This window comes from Equus przewalskii, chromosome 5 (assembly GCF_037783145.1).
Source record: "Equus przewalskii isolate Varuska chromosome 5, EquPr2, whole genome shotgun sequence".
NCBI lineage: Eukaryota > Metazoa > Chordata > Mammalia > Perissodactyla > Equidae > Equus > Equus przewalskii.
This window is the reverse complement of record NC_091835.1, coordinates 86,727,621-86,746,919: the sequence shown is the minus strand read 5'-3', so window position 1 is coordinate 86,746,919 and position 19,299 is coordinate 86,727,621. Positions and strand designations below refer to the sequence as shown.

The 19,299-nt window shown below is 44.5% G+C and overlaps 1 protein-coding gene across 3 annotated transcripts in view; it reads right to left on the bottom strand.

The window, feature by feature from the left end:
* LGR5 (leucine rich repeat containing G protein-coupled receptor 5) overlaps positions 1-19,299 on the bottom strand; it is a 114,719-nt gene that overhangs the window by 68,165 nt on the left and 27,255 nt on the right. The window contains exon 1 of one of the 3 annotated variants that reach the window (XM_070622112.1): positions 4,135-4,679. The exons of the other annotated variants lie outside the window; for them this stretch is intronic. The gene's annotated coding sequence lies outside the window, so the exon portion shown is untranslated. Of the gene's footprint in view, positions 1-4,134; positions 4,680-19,299 lie in introns of those variants that run through there. 3 annotated transcript variants of the gene reach the window in all.

Genomic DNA, 19,299 nt, shown 5'->3' with positions numbered 1-19,299 from the left:
ATTGGCAGCAGTTAGCACAGGGCTAATCTTCTTCCTCAAAAAAAAAAATTTAGTCATTTTGGCTAAACTACACTGGTATGTCCCTGTGGTTTTAACCTGCATTCCCCCATGTCTAAGAGAGTTGAGTATCTCTTCATGTGACTTTTGGCCATCAGGATACCCTTTTTTGCAAAGTGCCAGAAGAATATTTTTTCTTATTTGATGATCTTCAAATTAGAAGTAAAACTGACGTGTTATAAGAAGTAAAACTATTCACTGAAACGTGAGGAAACGGCTGATAATCTCCTTAGTCACCTTCCAGTGTTACTACTTTTCCTGAGGTCCCAAAAGTATTCTTTGAAATGTCGACAGTGTAATAGTTAAGAGTGTGTATTCTGAGCTGTTCTGCCTCAGTTTGAGTCCTGGCTTTGCTGTTTCTGAGCTGAATAACCTCAAGCAAGTTATTTAACACCTTGTGCCTCAGTTACCCAATCTGTGAAACAAAGATAATGAGTATCTGCTTTACAGGATGGTTATGAGAAATAACATTTCTCACAAAATAACTTTTGAGCGAATATATGTAAAGTCCTTAAAACAGACCCGGCACGTTATATACACTACATATTTTGCTGTCATTTCTATTCTGACATAGAATCTCAATGTTTTTACAAATTAAAACTCTTACCTGTACAGATGTATCAACAGGAGAGAATTATTAACTTACTCATGTTTATGGTTATCTTGAAAAATCTTTCTAAAATTACAGGATAATTCTAAATGTCTAGAGACAGCTGGCTTATGTTTTACTAGTCCTTTTGTTTTATTAATATTAATTTTTTAATGGACACTGTGAAAAGGCAGAGCCTCAAATTAAAGCTCATTTGAAAAATTTTACATGGTCATTCCCATCTCATAGACGGGAAAAGTTACGTGGCTGGCCATTCCTCCGCCTCATTTACTTTATGTCAACAACAAGAGAAGAGATAGGTGTGGGGTGATCACGTATCCAAAAGCCTCAAGTACTCAGAACACCCCCAAAATGGGGAACTCAGCAACAGGAAACACAACAAAACAAACGAACAAAGGAAAAACAGCAATGGAAATCACATCCTCTGAACAGTCAGAATCAGAAGCCACAGGTCGGTCACGGATGCTCACACACTTTTCTCAGAGGAAAAGGTCCCAGTCAGCGGGAAGCGTTCTTTATTTGGGCAATCTTGGTGGGTTTTTGTTTTGTTTTGAAGTCCACAGGAGCCAGTTACCTGTTGGAGGCAGACTCCACAAGGCTGGCAGTGACACGCAGAAGCAGATTTAAGAACTAAAATCATCATCATCATCATCAAACACATGGTTCTTTGATCACTTAGTGTAACCGTTCTGGATGTTTCAGAAGCTTTCAACCAGCTGGGAACCAATTTTTCTCCCAATAGTGCAGTGCTTTGACATTCTAAGGGACAGTCAGTCATGAAAAATCATCAGGAAAGGTTAAGTGTCTAGGAACAGCCCAGGGTTCTCTCTCCTGATCTTCTCTGTGAACAGCTTCCCGCCTTGAACGAGCACCCAAATGACAGGTCTTCAATTCTGAAAGTCTTCACAGGTTAATTAGCCAGTTACGTGGAACTCAACGCATTTTAAAGGGAAACTGATCCCCGTCCCCCCTCGCCCAAAACCAGTCTTTCCCTCTGTGCCTCCTGCTCCTGGGTGATGCATCGCCATTATGAGTCTCTCATGCAACAGAGCTGGAAGCCTCAGACTTATTGTTCACGTCTTCCCATCATTCATCCTGAGCCTCCTCCAAATGGCCTTTAGCTCTACTGACTACATCTCTGAAATGTTCCTGGAATAACAACTAACACTGACCCCAGACACACACACACACACACACACACACACAGAGCCTAACGAGTGTTCAGGTAACAACCCATTTTACAGATGAGGAAAGCGGCACGGACAACCTCAGCTCTCCCAGGACGACGCCAGCAGTAACTGGGAGAGTCAGGGTCTGAACCCGGATCGTCTGACTCCACGGCTGTGGGATCAGCCTATGCAGCCACACTGTACACTGGAACGCACGTCTAATTCCCACTTTTTGCTGCCTGTGGACACCATTGTGGATCTCTGGTTGCTTTTACCTCTTGGTCAGCCCCTTTGGAGTGACTTTATTCTGACCATTTCTCTGGACCATTGACTCTGTTCCACTTAGCCTTTGGACAGCATCTTTTGGCTCCTTCTTGGCTCCAGGGCATGCAGCCCTCGTCCATCTCTCTCCCAGCCTCAGATTCCAGAATTCTAGTTGGAACTCTGGGCTTCCCAGTCATCTGCCAGGGGAGGTCAACCAATCGCAATGAGATCTCAATGGTCCTCTCTGCTTTCATTCTTCCCTTCCCAGGCCATCTGGAGTTATCTTAATTTTTTTCCTGAAGGATAAAGGACCTAATATTTTATACCGTGCTTCCTTTTTTTCTTTTAACAATAACTCCACTTACTTGTCTAGGACTTTACAGCTTACAAAGCACTTTCGCGACCACAGATTTGTCTCTCTGTGAGACCTTTGAACGTGGCTATTTGCAGAGTCTTAACTAAGACTGTGCTATAATTCACAATACTACTGCTCACTGGAGTGATAGATTCTGATTTCTTTATGCTTAAAAAAATCAAACAACTGGCTTTGGCACTAGAAGAGGGTTTCTCAGCCTTGGCACTTTGACATTTGGGGCTTGATGATTCTTTGCTTGGGGCCTGTCCTGTGCCTTGTTTGGTGTTGACCCGCATCCCTGGCTCTACCCACCAGATGCCAGGAGCATCCCCCAGTCGTGACAACCCAGAACTTCTACAGACTGTTATGGGCTGAGTCATATCTGCCCCTCCTCCCCAATTCGTATGTTGAGCTCAACTCAGAACGTGACTGCATTTGGACAGAGGTTCTTTGAAGAGGTAATTAAGTAAAATGAGGTCATTAGGGTGAGCCCTTTCTGACTGGTGTCCTTACAAGAAGAGGAAATAGACAGGGACAGAGGGAGGACCATGTGAGGACACAGGGAGAAGGTGGCCGTCTCCAAGCCAAGGAGAGGGGCGTCAGGAGAAACCAGCCTGCCGACCCCTTGTTCTGGGCCATCCAACCTCCAGAACCGAGAGGAAATAAACCGCTGCCGTGTAAGCCAATAGGCCTGCGGTCTTTGTTAGGACAGCCCCAGAAGACGAACGCCCAGGCACTGCCAAACAAACGTCCTCCAGGGTCAGACCAACTTGGGCTGAGAATCAGTGAAGCAGCACACACGAATCACACACAGAAAACCATCAATTTCAGCTTTTGTGATGACAGAGAAAGTAAGCTTCCAATTACTTTTTTTCTTCAAAAGAAGGAATTTCAAAGGACCTCCCCTTTCTCCTCCTCTTTCACATCATAAATTCCTTTTAGCAGACAAGTTCATTACTTTATTACCGGGCAAGACAAATACAAAACAAAAAGCAGAGCAAAGGCTATAAGATGTAGCAGGTAGATACCACAGGAGTGACCCTGGGGCCGTGTCACTGAGTCTCTTAAATAATTCTGAGCCGGTGCCTGTGCCTGAGGGCTCCATAATAATGACACAGGCCATATTTCAAAGAAAACCCTCCCAATCTTTCACTCAAGGAACTAGGTCTATTCTATTTCGCCCAGGCAGAAACTCCCATTGTTTTCTCTGTCCTGTGCAATAAGCAAGATGCAGAAATGTCTTACAGTGAACATGGTATGACTATGGGGTCCTTCCATGTCAACGGGAGGAAATCTTTCTCTCCCATCCGCATTCTGTATAAAGTCCAGAAACACATGCAAAGGCTCTGAGGTATTATTAAAAGAACGCACACCTCATCCATCATCCATCCCATGGGTTCAAAAAGCCTTTGCTGGTTGCCCATCACCCACAGAATAGAGCCTAAATGTTGTTTTCTAGCTGTGGTCTGGGGAAAGGAAAACGGGTTCTAGATTTTAAATGACGCCCAGGGTCTCAAATGACGGTTCTGCCACTAAGTGGCCGTTAGACATTATCATCTTTCTGCTCTCGTGGCCTCGCCTTCCCAGCGTTTTATCGAGACACCCGGTCCACGCTGCCGTGGGGAGGATGCAAGGAGACGGGGTGAGCGCCCAGGCCGAACCCGCTGGATATGGTTTACCTTCTTAAAACTCTCCAAAAGGTCTATACTCCAGCATCCCAGGCTGCCTTCTATCCTCGCAATGTGTCCTGAGATTTCACCCTTTAGGCTGACGCAGGAAGCGCATTGCCAGCGAGCAGGGGTTTGGAGCAGCCCGTCCGTGGCCTCCTGCGCCCAGGCCGCGCCGGGCCCTGCAGGCCGGAGAAGCTGCGGCCGGCCGCCTGCCCGTGTCCCGCTCGTCCTCAGTCCTCTCCCACCTCCCGCTTCCACTCCGGCCCGCGCAGACGCCCCGCGGGCGGGCCAGCTCCGCTGTCCCCAACAGAGTAAGGTAACTCCCGGCCTGCGCGGAACCTCTGATGGACCCCTGTGCGCAGGTTGGACGAGCCGCCTCGCTGGCTGAGGCCCTGAGGGTCTGGGCCGACCTAGTCCTCGCCTCGATGCTCGCACAGCCCACAGGCTGCTGCTCCCGCCCTGGGAGCCTTGCGCCTGCCTCCTCCTCCCCTCCCTCTCCCTGCGCCGCGCCGCGCCCCGCCCCCCACCTAGGCCAGGCCCTCCTCCCTTCCACCACGCCCTCCCACCTACACCCCACCTTCCTTCCTTCCACCCCACCCTCCCACCTGCGCCCTGCCCTCCTTCCCCCTCCGCCAGGCCCTCCCACCTAGGCCACGCCCTGCTCCGCTGCGCCCTGCCCTTACACCTGCGCCCCACCCTCTGCTCCTCCACCACGCCCTCCCACCTAGGCCACCTCTCCCCCTGCGGCCCCCCTCCCTCCCCCTCCGCTACGCCCTCCTCTTCCACCTCCCCTCCCTCCCTCTCCCCGTCCTTCCCTCTCCCCCCAGCCCTCCCTCCTGAGCACTGGCTCCTCACTTCTTCCCGGAGCCCCTCCTGACCTCCGTCTGGAACAGGGCCTGCCCCGCCTGCCTGCCCCCTCTCCTGCCTCTCGCCCCTTCCTTTTCTCTGAGGACGCGCTCGGTCCAGGTGTTTTTTGCTCCCAGTCTTCCGGGCACAGCCGTGGCCGGTGAAGGCTCCTGTTGAGTGACCAGCCAGCTGAGCGCACGCGCATTCCCTGGCACGAGTCCTTTATTTCTAGGAGGATTATTTTTACTAAGTATGTTTTCGTGGGTCTTGGAGGATAGTGCAGCAAGCAGATTAAAGAATACTGTGTCTACTTCGTGTTTCCTTTAAACAGGTGGCTAAAATGTAGTTTAAAAGTACTGACTCTACCATAAATGCTAATCTGTTTATCAAAAAGATATTAATGAACAATGGATAGGAAAAAATAACATTAAATCTCACCGACTAATTTTTGAGTGAGTTTCCAGTTGAATGTGGAAGATGGAGAAACATGATTGTATTTCAGCATCAAACAGCGCACAGATTCTATCTCTACTTTGCTACTGAAGAGTGTGTGAGCCCGCAGAGACACAGTCACTGCTCCCTAAACTGAATTTTCCCTCCTGTTACATGGAAGAATCTTTACCTTTCTTTCCTGAGCGACATGTGGAATGTGAGTGCAATGTTTATAAGGCTTATTCTGACCCTTTGAAGTGCCTACAATACACTTAATGAGCTCTTGTTATTTCTGCAATGCTTTTAAGCATTTTAAATGCAAACAAAGTAGTAAAAACAAAAATGAAATTCTCCACAAGAACAAAATGCTACAAGATGGACCCTGAATTGAATTCAACTACCCAAGAGTTGGATTTAAATTCCCTTTTCTTTAAACTAAAATAACTGCATGAACCCTGGCTTACCTACGTTACAAAGACAAGGGACAAACCTCCCCTGTCGCAGTGGCACTTTTCAGTTAGCTACAGGAGTAATTTTCCAGCCTGACGTTTGTCTTCATTTCAGTCTGAGGGTGACAGGCCAACTCTGAAGAGACACTATTCAATTTCAGATAAACTTTTTCCATTCAATTTAACCAAGATTCCAGCAGAGGGAGCAGAGTTAACAATTAGAGAAGAGATTTTAAAAACAGACACGCAACAGTCAAAGAACCAAATGCTGAGTCAACCTGAGAAACAGACGAGACTCCCTCTCAGCTACCAGCACTGTGGCTTACCCACCTGCCCTGGGCCTTGCTGCCATGCGGCACCCTCCCCTGGCCTCTGCTGCGGGCGCTCACCCACACGCTGCGAGCACCTCCAGTGTCAGAAAGTCACCCACGAACCCTGAAAACCACCACAGCGTCATCTACTCATTGTTGCCGGTTAATGAGTCACAAAGCTTAGGAAAATGTAAAAATAGCTATAACATTTAGAGCCTTTTAGACCAAGTCTGACTACGTAATACATCAAATGTGTAATTATTAACTGAGAAAAGATGAAAGAGAAAAAAATGGGGAAACCTCAAAAGGAAAAAGCCAAGTTCTTATCTTTTCAGTGAATCGAGTGGCACGTGGGAACCCGACAAGCGCACGCTGATGATCAGGCTAAAACAGCGACAGAAGGAGGTGTCCTGACCATGAGGATGTGAGCTTGCAAATCTTTAACACTCTGGAAACTCCCATTATCTGTCATGTTGCCAATGCCCGCTGCCTGGAGCTGGGGATGCCCGGCTTGAGTGGCTGAGCGTGGCAGTCCTGCCCAGTGCACCCCGGCAGTGCCAGTGCCACGAACATGGCCACGAATAAAAAGAAAACCTCAGGGCAGCTGGTGAATTAAACTGTCAGTGACAAAATAAGCAGTTTATCCATTAATACAGTAGCGTGTAGTTTTAAATGTGTTTTCATGAATATGAAACTTTTGATTCTTTTATTGTATTTCTTTAAATTAAAATTAAATTTTATTTTAGGTCAAAATGATTTTACACACACACACATATTTGTACCTATATACATACACATTATAATAAATTATTTATTTTATACATATAATATATAGTCTAAACAACTACAAGCCATATAATGAAAAAGCAAATACAAAACAAAAAACGGGTCGCCAGGCCCCGTCCCCTTCCACCCCGAGCCCAGGGCGACCAACGCCCCCTCAGCGGAGCCACTGGGGTCGCTCTGTCCGGCGGTAACTTTCTTGGCTTCTACCAGGTTTTGTTTGTGGTGGGAGTTTGGGTGGCGAGGACCATTGTCTTGCTGTGTGAGTGAAGGGAGATGTTTAGCGGCTTATTATAAGACTTACAATGAATCTCCCTATTTTCAACAATACTTGGATCTTCACAAGTACCCTTTTCTAGGGTTTTATGCAGAAATTAGCTTACTCCTTGGCTTACTCCATTTCTCTGCTAAGTCATTTCACAAATTTAACACATCCTGTGTTATAATTTTCTCTCCTGTTCTCTCTTTGTAGGTTTATGTTTTGAAAGTACTTTTCTGCCACTTGAGATAAACATGTATTTAATCTGCTATGTTTCTGATATTTTTCTTAAGCTGAAACCACCAATTATTCAAATATCTACTTGTTTTAGGTGTAATGTTTATTTTTCTAATCCATACCAGATTAAAAATGGCCACAACATATTATTTATGTGACTTTGCTCCTAGTCACACTTAGGGACTTCAGTCCCCAACAGATTTCCTTTCCAAATCATTCTGGAAGTTCCAGCCTTGGCTAGGACGACTCGTCTGCATGCCCACAGCTAGTTCTTTTGACCATAGGATGGCATCTGCTGTTTGCCCTTCTTCTGCCCTGACCTGCCACGGTGATATGTCAGGATGAGATCAATGATCAGTGAACTGTGCCCCAGGTGCTCAACCCAGGCATTTTCTGCCTGAGACTAAAAGGTATCCAGGGTTCTCTTGGTACCACCATCACCAATGCCACCACCATTGCCAACGCCACCGCTCTTGACCCAAACTTTGCAGTTGGGCACAATTCCCTTCAGATACTTCCCAGAAGGGTCCTGGGTCCTCCATGTAAATAAACCCTTCCTCAGTCTGCTTGAATCCCAGAGTAGAGACAGCCGGGGCACGAGCTGAGTAATCTATCCAGAGATCCGATTTATAAGTCTGTGTACCTCCAAAGAACGTCTTCAGTTGCTGCATGCCAGAGAGCTGTCAACACAGTTTCCATTTTCTGGGGAGGGCTTCTTGAAAGAGACGAGATTTTAGTAGGTTTCTTTAGCGTCAAAAGAATAGTAAGGCAAGGTGGGAGTTCCAACCAGCGGGTTTGGGTAGCTTTGCTGTCCACCTACTGACCTGGCTGGCTGGACAGCGTCCTATTCTTCCCTGATTAATATGTGATCCCATATGACCTTCTGCTCAAAGAGAACAACCTTCCTAAACAGAGGAACCCTGGGTTTCAATCATCAACATATTGCTGATTTTTCTATCCTATTAGCATCTCCAAGCTAACTCTCAAGGTCTTGAGGGGAGTAAAATGACCAAGGAGGAAACTAGATGTACAGAATAAATGTCTTCATTTCCTAAGTAAGATAAAAATGGTAAAAGTTCAGGGGTGGCTCTGTGGTTGAGTGGTTAAGTTCGGTGCACTTGGCTTCAGCGGCTTGGGTTTGGTTCCTGGGCACAGACCTAGAACATTCATTAGCAGCCATGTTGTGGTGGCAGCCCACATACAAAGAAGAGGAAGACTAGCAACAGACGTTAGCTCAGGGCTAATCTTCCTCAGCAAAAACAAAAAACACAGTAAAACTTTCTTGGTCCTATGAATCTAATATAAGACCAACCTCCCCATAAAATCCCTCTCACATCTTAGCTGGTTGGGAACTAATCTCTTCCTCCATCAAACTCTCAAGGAACTTCCTTTTTACTTACATTAAATAGTTAATCACAATGTTTCTGCTATTATAGATCTAAGAGGCACCCAACAAATAAACTGAGTCTTCACGAGATGTGTTGGCTGAGATAAAGGGAGCAGTGAAGGAGAGGGGCACTTCTGGTGGGAGGCAGCACATACAAATGCACCGGGGCACGAGAGGGGAGGCTGTGCTCAGAAACTACAAATGGGTTGACACGGTTGAAAAGAAGGGCCCGTGTGGCAACACGACTCAACACAAGGCCTGCAAAGTGCTCAGGATGAGGACCAGACCAAGCTGGCCTCACACTTCACGTCGAGCAGCTCTGACGGCCTGGGGCTCTGAGAGCCACTGCACAGTTTAAGCAGAGAGGTGACACCACCTTTGGATTCATTAAATCTCTTGGGTGGTAGTTCTTTTTCTTTTATTTAAAGACTTAACAAGAGAGTGTGTTTTATTTTTGGAGATTGTGTAGTGTATTTTATTATCTCTCTTGATAGTGAGCGTTGAGTGTTTTGCATTTTTGTGCACATTCCGTATCAGTTTTGAATTAGACACACTAACAGGCGTAACTCAGAACAATTCTTCGCACGTTCTTCCTTTTGTCGTCAGTCTTCCTAGATGCATTTTTAAGAGACTTACATGTCTGCTGGCCTCAGACTGACCGTGAGCATCTTCTTGAACCCTACTTGCAACTCCAATTAGTTGCAGATCAAAACATTAATGTGGACAGATTAGAGCAGAGCCCTCAGGCTGTATTTCCTCATATCATCTGTCTGTGCTTTGAAAAGCACACCAGCGGGATCTTCTGCATCTGTACACTCCAAAGGCAACTTAATCTCCCTTGGCCGACATTAAAGCTTTAAAGTAACTCTACACTATGACGTATTTTTCCTCCTTTCCCAAGTTCAGGCACTATATAATTCACTTTTTATCAGCCTCCTTCTTGTAGATGATCATTTGCTACATTGTTTATAGTTTTAACATCGTCTAAAAGAAATCTTACAAGTTTAAAGTTAAGTAAATTGTTTCACATATTATCACGTGAAAACTGAACACAAGAAGGAAAGAGTCTATTAACATATGTTGCTTTGTAATATTTCTACTAATCTAGTATTTTAAGAGTTTGGAAGTAACCCACTCATTTATAAACCTTAAATTTGAAAACCAACAACTTCTCCCCACTTACTAGCTTTATTTTAGAATACATATTCCATACATATGGGTTTCCCACCTAAACTGAATCTTATCCTTTAAAACGCCAAATTTTTTTCAAAGTTAAAATTTCATATAAAAATCTTTAAAAATTTTTATTCCATACTTTAATGCCTTCTTGAAAAGAATGAAAATTTTTTTAAACATTTTTTTATTGCTTTTTCTCCCAAAATCCCCCCAGTACATAGTAGTATATTTTAGTTGGGGTCCTTCTAGTTGTGGCATGTGGGATGCCGCCTCAACATGACCTGATGTGTGGTGCCATGTCCGTGCCCAGGATCTGAACCAGCAAAACCCTTGGCTGCTGAAGCAGAGCGCGAGAACTTAACCACTCGGCAACGGGGCTGGCCCCCATATTTTTCTTGATTATTCACAGTTGCCATCATAAAAACACCAGGACCTGTACTGGCACATCTTTTGAAAGTACTGAGTGAGGTCTGCAGAATTCCTTGTCTACACACCAAACACCGGCAGATGGGTTTGTGGTATTTTGGGGGTCTAATTTGGAAATTCTTTCTCCTTTGTTATTGATTGGGTTATCAGTCGATAAATCCTGCAGTTATCAATGAAAAGTGAAAAACTTCTTGGTGTTTAGCTTTTACATAATTGCAATTTATACTCAAATGCATTCAGAAGCTAAATAATCAAGCTTATCAAGATTGCCCCAACAGAAGACAGGACGTGAAAGAGGAAAGGCTCTTTTCCACGAGGCTTTACTGTACGGGATTTGCACAGTAATACTTGACACTGAGAGTCCTGTTACGTTTCTTGGCTCTGTGTTAGAGGCTGAAGATGCTAGAAGCCTGACCCCTGGGAAAGGGGGGAGGTGTCACATACCCACCTATGTGAGGCCAGCTCTTCACGGGCTGCAGGTGAGCACAAAGTGTTATCACTTTGGGATCTGAGGATACAGGTAACTGTTTCATTTGTTTTGTAGAATAACAATAATACCAGTAGTCTGGCAAACGGAATAGTCATATTGTGAAAATTAAAGATGATTTAGGTCATCAACACAAATTTACCCTCCTTTTTTACTCAAATCCTGAAAACATTTTTAAATGAATTAAACACACAGGACAGTGGAAATTAATGAAAACCTCATTCATTTTTCAGTCTCTTTCTGAAAACTCAGCTTGTCATATTGGTTCAGTTAAAGTCCATTCATTCACAATTCAGCAAATTAATAACGCACATTTTATAGAGTGTTGAATAAATCTCAATCTATACGTGCGTTACGTAATTCTCCCCAAATGATAATCCACTCCCTCATTCACTCATCTATTGACTCAACCAGCATTCATCTGCTGTGTGCCAGACCCGAGAAAAGTGCTGGAACACAAAATCCAGCAAGACGTGGACACTGTCAACATCCTTCAGACTAGGCTGTAACCTCTCTGAGGGCAGAGATTTGGTGAGGATCAAACACTCACATGCGACGAGGCTCATGCATGAATTATCCAGAACACACATAACTGGGCTGCAGCCTCAACCTGTGGCTTCGCTGGCCACTCCCGGAGGGAATTTAACCCGAAGCCATCAAGTTTGCCCCCAGATGCTCCCAGTGGACTCCGCCCTCCCCTGGGATTAGTTCTGCATTGTCCCTTCTGATCACAGGACGTGTTCACACAACGGGCTCTTGCTGTGGTATGCACCAGCTGTGTGTAACATTTCTGCTACTGACTACAGTGATTGAAGTCAGATGTTACAGACACTTGTTTAGCTGGTGTTCCTGACGTGTCATAACACCAGTGTTCAGAGACAAGGACCACGCCCGTGTGCACAGACCCCCAGGCCTGCCCTTTCTCAGCGTCTATTTGTGCAGTAGCATTCTCGAGACCAAGGCTCTGCCTATTTTCCATCTTGAAAGAATATTTCTCATTGTAAAATCTCAGACAAGACAGGAGGGCCTGATGTGGCAGAGTGATGTGGGAGGTGCATCTGAATAAGGGAAGCATAGTGGAGCCGCCACATCCACCCCGGCAGCTGCCTCCAGGGGCGACTACCCTACTTGTAGGGTGTGTGTACGTGGGCACACATGCACACAGGAGAGCTGGTGCCCTCCAAAGCGCCCCGGCCTGGCATCGGATGCTTCCTTTCTGCCACGTGTAAGGCAGCGGGACTTGAGCGAGTCACCATCTCTGTGGACCCCTTGCCCTGTCTGTAAAATGGGGATAATAAGAGTCATCTCATAGGCTTGTTCTGCAGATTAAGGTGCAACATAATGTGTGCATCACATGCATTTCACTGTGAATTGTCCAAAGCATATACAGGTGGCTTACTAACCAAGAACATTATATGTGCTATGGGCTTGTCACCATGTGTGGAAGAAGTAAGACAGTTAACATTACAAGTACAGTAAAATACGTCCTCATGATACATACTACATAACCCAGCACTAATGAGAGCTAATATTTATTGAGTGCCACTATTTCACAGGCATGTCCAGTCTTCACAGTGCTCTTCTGTGGTGGGCACTGTTACTGCTTCTATTTAGAGAAGAGACACTGAGTCGCAGAGAAGCTAAACACTGTCCTGTGATCACTGGCTGGTAAACTGTGGATCCAAAGCCAGGCAATCTGACTTTGAATCCTCACTCTTTTTTAAAAAAACAGCTTTACTGAGATATAATTCACATACCATACAATTCACCCATTTACAATTCAATGGTTTTTAGTGTATCCACAGAGTTGTGCAACCATTGCCAAAATCTAATTTGAGAACATTTTCATCCCCCAAAAAGAAACTCTGTGTCTATTAGCAATGACTAACCAACCCCTCCCACCCCAGCCCCAGGCAATCACAAATCTATTTTCTGTCTCTATAGATTTGCCTATTCTGGACGTTTTACACACAAGGTTTATTTGGGTTGTATCATGTATCAGTGGATATACCACATTGTATTGACCCATCCATCAGTTGATGGATATTTAAGTTGTTTCCATTTTTTGGTAGAGCCCTTGTTCTTCCCAATTAAGGTCGGCTGCATTATTTAAATATCATTTACTGTATTATTATTAAAGTTTTGGTTATTTGATATCCTGCTTGTCTGCCTTCCAGATAAAAAGAATCTGTTAACTCATCAAACCTTTATTGAAGAAATACTGTATTCTAGACAGGTGTGTCAGAGACCTAAACAAAATTCCTGTCCTCGTGTGGTTTATAGAATTTGAGAATAGATAAGCAATTTAAGAGTTACAGAAGTGATAAGTGCTGTAATAAAAATGAGACCAAGATGCTGTGGGAACTCAAAGTAGGGGACCTCAACTCAGCTCTGGGGAGCAGGGATAATGGGCAGGAAGTCTGTCTCAAGGGCTGCCTGGTACTGAAAGCGAGGGATGAATGGAAACACCTTGGTGGAGAAGAGCCGGGAAGACAATCCAGGTGCAGGGATGGCTCGTGCTCTGCAAGGGAGCCCAGCGTGGGCTCTGCCTGGCCCGTCAGGGTTTGCCAAAGGTGTGTGTGAGCCGGTGAAGGGAGCCACACCGTCTGGAGGTAGGAGTGGGAGAAAGATGTGGTGGCCATGTAAGGGCTCTGGACTTCATTTCATAGCTTGTGTTTCCCAAACTACTCACTTATTATTTTACCATATAAGGACAGTTACTGAACTACTACTTTATATTCTTTTATATATCTGCATATGTGTATGTACACCTACATGCACACACATAGATGTGTATGTACATACACCTATAGATATATATCAATTTATATATCTGCATATATGTATGTATACACCTATATGCACACACACACAGATGTGTATATATATGGACATACACCTATAGATATATATTAATTTATGTATCTGCATATATGTATGTATACACCTATATGCGCACACACAGATGTGTATATACATACACCTATAGATATATATCAATTTATATATCTGCATATATGTATATACACCTATATGCACACACACACAGATGTGTATATACATACACCTATAGATATATATTAATTGACTCAAATTACCTAGGTAAGTTCAATAAAAATGGAAAATTTCTCTCACTACCTACAGGTAGCACACCAGGATCACCTGCCATAAATAGAAGCAAACTGTTAGAGCGTACACAGTGGAAACCAAATGCTGTTTTCAAATTCTAGAGTCCCAGTTAGATTTGCTGAGTCGCACTGAGCCTGAAGCGTCTCCGGCGATGAGAAGGGAGTTCAGTGAGTGCACAAGAGGCAGGTGCTGGGCAAGCAGCCCTCACCCAGATCTTCTCACTGATGAGGCCGCGGCCAAACCACCTTCCACCCCGTGAGGAGCTGTCTCAGACCCCCGAGCAAGTGCCAATCCTCAGATGCCGCTGGGGGTGGGGCCCTGGAGTCACTGAAGGCTTTTTTGGCAGCAACAGGCATGGCATTAGGAAATTTCTAGAAAGGTCGCCCTGGTGGGGGCCTGGAGAATGGCTTGGAGGACAAGGGCCGCGCGTCGGGGCCGCTGTGTCAGCGATGCCATCCAGCCATGGGGCCTCCCCGAGGTTCTGGCTTTTGTTTTTTTTAAAGATTGACACCTGAGCTAACAACTATTGCCAGTCTTTTTTTTTTTTCTTTCTTTCTGCTTTTTCTCCCCAAATCCCCTCAGTACATAGTTGTATATTTTAGTTGTGGGTCCTTCTAGTTGTGGTATGTGGGACGCTGCCTCAGCGTAGCCTGATGAGTGGTGCCACGTCCACACCCAGGATCCGAACCAGCGAAACCCTGGGCCACCTCAGCGGAGCGCAGGAACTTAACCACTCAGCCACGGGCCAGCCCCAAGGTTCTGGCTTTTGAAGGAGAGAGGGGAAGACCGACCACGAGGCTTTCCAGCCCTTGTGGGAGGCATGCAGGGCCCCCGCGTCCGAATCCTTCCTTCGGGGCCGTGCTGGAGTCGTTCCCCAGGCGGGCAAGTGCAGCATCTCTCTTGGTTCTGGGGAGTGGCGAGTGAGTGAGCTGAGAACAGCTCTGAGCCTCCTGCGTGCATCCTCAGCTTCCACGTCGCCAGGTGTCTGTGTCTCTGCTTCGACCTCACCCCATCTCCTGCCCTTCGGGGCTTCTTGGTGTCTGTGTCGCTTTCTGCCAGATCATTGTCCACGGCCGGGGACCAGGGGCCGGAGCACAGCTTTGAGCCCCCAGGTGCCCCATCTCACAGGTGCCCGCTGTAGCAGGTGCCAGATCTCATCTGTGTCCTGTCCCTCAGGTGCCCAGTGTGGCAGGTGCCGGGTCTCGCCTGTGTCCTGTCCCTCAGGTGCCCAGTGTGGCAGGTGCCGGGTCTCGCCTGTGTCCTGTCCCTCAGGTGCCCAGTGTGGCAGCTGCCGGGTCTCGCCTGTGTCCTGTCCCTCAGGTGCCCAGTGTGGCAGGTGCCGGGTCTCGCCTGTGTCCTGTCCCTCAGGTGCCCAGTGTGGCAGCTGCCGGGTCTCGCCTGTGTCCTGTCCCTCAGGTGCCCGGTCCCGCTGGCTGTGCCAGCGCAGGGTCTCCTCCGGCCCTGGGGGCTCGTCAGGAAGACAGGAGGTCCTGCCATTGATGAGATCACCCCAAGACCTCAGGAAGCGAGCAGACGCAGGTGATGGCAAAGCATCAAGGGGGCCAGTTTGAATCCACATTGCCACAGGTAATATTCTAAAATTGCATTCGGACTTTTACCCTGTGAAGAAATGTTTTGTACACAATCTCTTTGGAGATGTGTTACTCTTCAGGCTGAATAAACTTTACCTGGGCCAGAAACCAACAGTGAGATGCAAAGAATGAATGTGGAAGGAAAACGATGCCCATATTCATTAAAATCTGATTTATAATGTATATATAGCTGGGACATCCTAGAAGTTTAAAATATATCCATCGACAAAAACACTTTAAAAATCCAAACACCTTTAAAGAGCATTAATTGCATATTTGAATGTTACACTACACTTTCGACACCAGCGCTGTGTGCTGCTCCTGTATTAACAGCAAGGTAACTGAGAAAGACACTGAACGCGCAGCGGTCTGGCAAGAGTCTGCTTAATTCTCCCTGAAAAACAAAACTATGTGGGCACCTTCTGAACACAGAAGTATATCAGAGGAAGACTCACTGTCTTCTTTTTCTGAGCCACATGTTTTAGGAATTCAGTAAAGAGGTGGAAAAAAGGCAGGAAAGAGAAAAGTCAGCAACATGTCCACACACCTAAAACCAGAGGCGGCCAGAGACCCTTCTGTAGTGGGGGATTTCCTCTAAATCCTTTTCAAAAGCATATGGCTGGCTTTGAAAGCTTAAATGGCATTTGTCAACCATCAGTAAACCTTTAAAATTGTTTCTGCAAATAGGCCAACTCAGTGCCGGCTTTTCCTATTAATCTTTATGTAGGACCAATGAAGACCGTTTCAAAGCCCAGATAAAGCCCCCATTAAAAGGCTCGTTCACGAGGGCGGCTTTGGCATTCACTTTGGGCACATAGTCATTTCTCCAGGGTATTCATGGGCTGTTATTCCAACTCTGCAATTGTGCCCCAAACAAGGCATTTTTGCCACAAAGCTTTGAGTAGACACATTCTTTAGAGAATTACTGAAATCTTGCCCTTCTATTTGTCACAGCTTGTTATTTTTTGTCAAGTGTAATTCAGTTCAAATAGAAGCCTTAGATGGACAATTTTACATCTGCTACTATTTAGAACAGACAACGTTGTGTTTTATTTTTCCAAGTGCACCAGGAGTCCAGCTCTGACTACACGTACTGTCTTACCGGCTCATCATTTACAGCACAGCTTCTGGCAATCAAACACAGAAATAAATAAAACAGATGGAGGCGAAAGCATGAATAACATTCAATTATCATTTTTAACTTTCACAATGTCTAGTGAAAATTAATCTGCTTATCACACATCAATATTACATAATGTCCTTTGCTAAACTGGTGTCAGTTATATCATTATTATATCTCAGTTTCTGTATAGACTGCATCATGCTCACCAGCAATAATCTAGTTTTTATCTGTCACCATACATATGTGCCCCTTTACTCCTTTCACCCACCCCCCCAACCCCCTTTCCCTCTAGTAACCACTAATCTGTTCTCTTTGTCTGTGTGTTTGTTTATCTTCCACATGTGAGAGAAATCATATCGTGTTTCTCTTTCTCTGGCTTATTTTGCTTAACATAATACCCAGAAGGTCCATCGATGTTGTTGCAAATAAGACCATTTTGTCTTTTATTATGGCTGAGGAGTATTCCATTGTATATATATACACCACATCTTCCTTATCCAATCATCAGTCAGAGGGAACTTGGGGTGCTTCCATTTCTTGGCTATTGTGAATAATGCTTCAGTGAACATAGGAGTGCATAAATCTCTGAATTGTTGATTTCAAGTTCTTTGGATAAATACCCAGTAGTGGGATAGCTGGGTCATATGGTAGTTATATTTTTAATTTTTTGAGGAATCTCCATACTCTTTTCCATAGTGACTGTACCAGTTTGCATTCCCACCAGTAGTGTATGAGGGTTCCCTTTTATAAATGGGATTGTATTCTTGAGTTCTCTTTCTGCTAGTTAATTATTAGTGTATAGAAATGCAACTGATTTTTGTAAGTTGATTCTGTACCCTGCAACTTTGCTGTAGTTGTTGATTATTTCTAATAGCTTTCTGGTGGATTCTTTAGGGATTTCTATATATAGAATCATGTTGTCCACAAACAGTGAGAATTTCACTTCTTCCTTTCCAATTTGGATATCTTTTATTTCTTTTTCTTGCCTAATTTCTCTGGCCAAAACCTCCAGTACTATATCGAATATGAGTGGCGAGAGTGGGCACCTTTGTCTTGTTCCTGTTCTCAGAGGGCTGGCTTTCAGGTTTTCACCATTAAGTATGATGTTGGCTGTGGGTTTGTCATATATGGCCCTTATTATGTTGAGGTACTTTCCTTTTCTACCTATTTTATTGAGAGTTTTTATCATAAATGGATGTTGGACCTTGTCAAATGCTTTCTCTGCATCTATTGAGATGATCATGTGATTTTTATTCCTCATTTTGTTAATGTGGTGCATCACATTGATTGATTTGTAGATGATGAACCACCCCTGCATCTCTGGTATAAATCCCACTTGATCATGGTGTATGATCCTTTTAATGCACTGCTGTTTTCTGCTTGCCAATATTTTGTTGAGGAATTTTGCATTTACATTCATCAGTGATATTGGCCTGTGATTTTCCCTCTTTGTGTTGTCCTTATCTGGCTTTGGTATCAGTGTGATGTTGGCCTCATAGAATGAGTTAGGAAGCATTCTGTCTTCTTCAATTTTTCAGAATAGTTTGAGAAGGACAGGTATTAAATCTTCTTTGAGTGTTTGGTTGAATTCTCCAGAGAAGCCATCTGGTCCTGGACTTTTGTTTTTTTGGGAGGTTTGTGATTACCGTTTCAATATTTTTACTCGTGATTGGTCTATTCAGATTCTCTATTTCTTATTGATTAAGTTTTGGGAGGTTGTATGAGTCTAAGAATTTATCTATTTCTTGTACGGTTATCCAGTTTGTTGGCAAATAGTTTTTCATAGTATTCTCTTATAATCCTTTGTATTTCTGTGGTATCTGTTGTAATTTCTCCTCTTTCATTTCTAATTTTATTTATTTGAGCCTTCTTTTTTTCTTAGTGAGTGTAGCTAAGGGTTTGTCAATTTTGTTTATCTTCTCAAAGAACCAGCGTCTAGCTTCAGTGATCCTTTCTACTGTTTTTTTTAGTCTCTATTTCATTTATTTCTGCTCTAGTTTTTATTATTTCTCTACTTCTGCTGACTTTGGGCTTCGTCTGTTCTTCCTCTTCTAGTCCTGCTAGGTGTAGTTCGAGATTACTTATTTGAGATCTTTCTTGGTTGTTGAGGTAGGCCTGTATTGCTATAAATTTTCCTCTTAGAACCATTTTTGCTGCATCCCATAAGAGTTGGTATTTTCATTTTCATTTGTCTTCAGGTAGTTTTTGATTTCTTCAATGATCCAATGGTTGTTAAGTAGAACACTATTTAGTCTCCACATATTTGTTGCTTTCCCAGCCTTTTTTCTTCGAGTTAATTTCTAGTTTCATAGCACTGTGGTTGGAAAAGATGCTTGATATGATTTCAATCTTCTTAAGTTTACTGAGGCTTGCCTTGTTTCCCAACATATGGTCTGTCTCTGAGAATGTTCCATGTGCACTTGAGAAGGATGTGTATTCTGTTGTTTTTGGATGGAGTGTTCTCTATCTATTAAGTCCGTCTAGTCTAGGGTTTCATTTAAGGCCACTGTTTCCTTGTTGACTTTCTGTCTGGATGA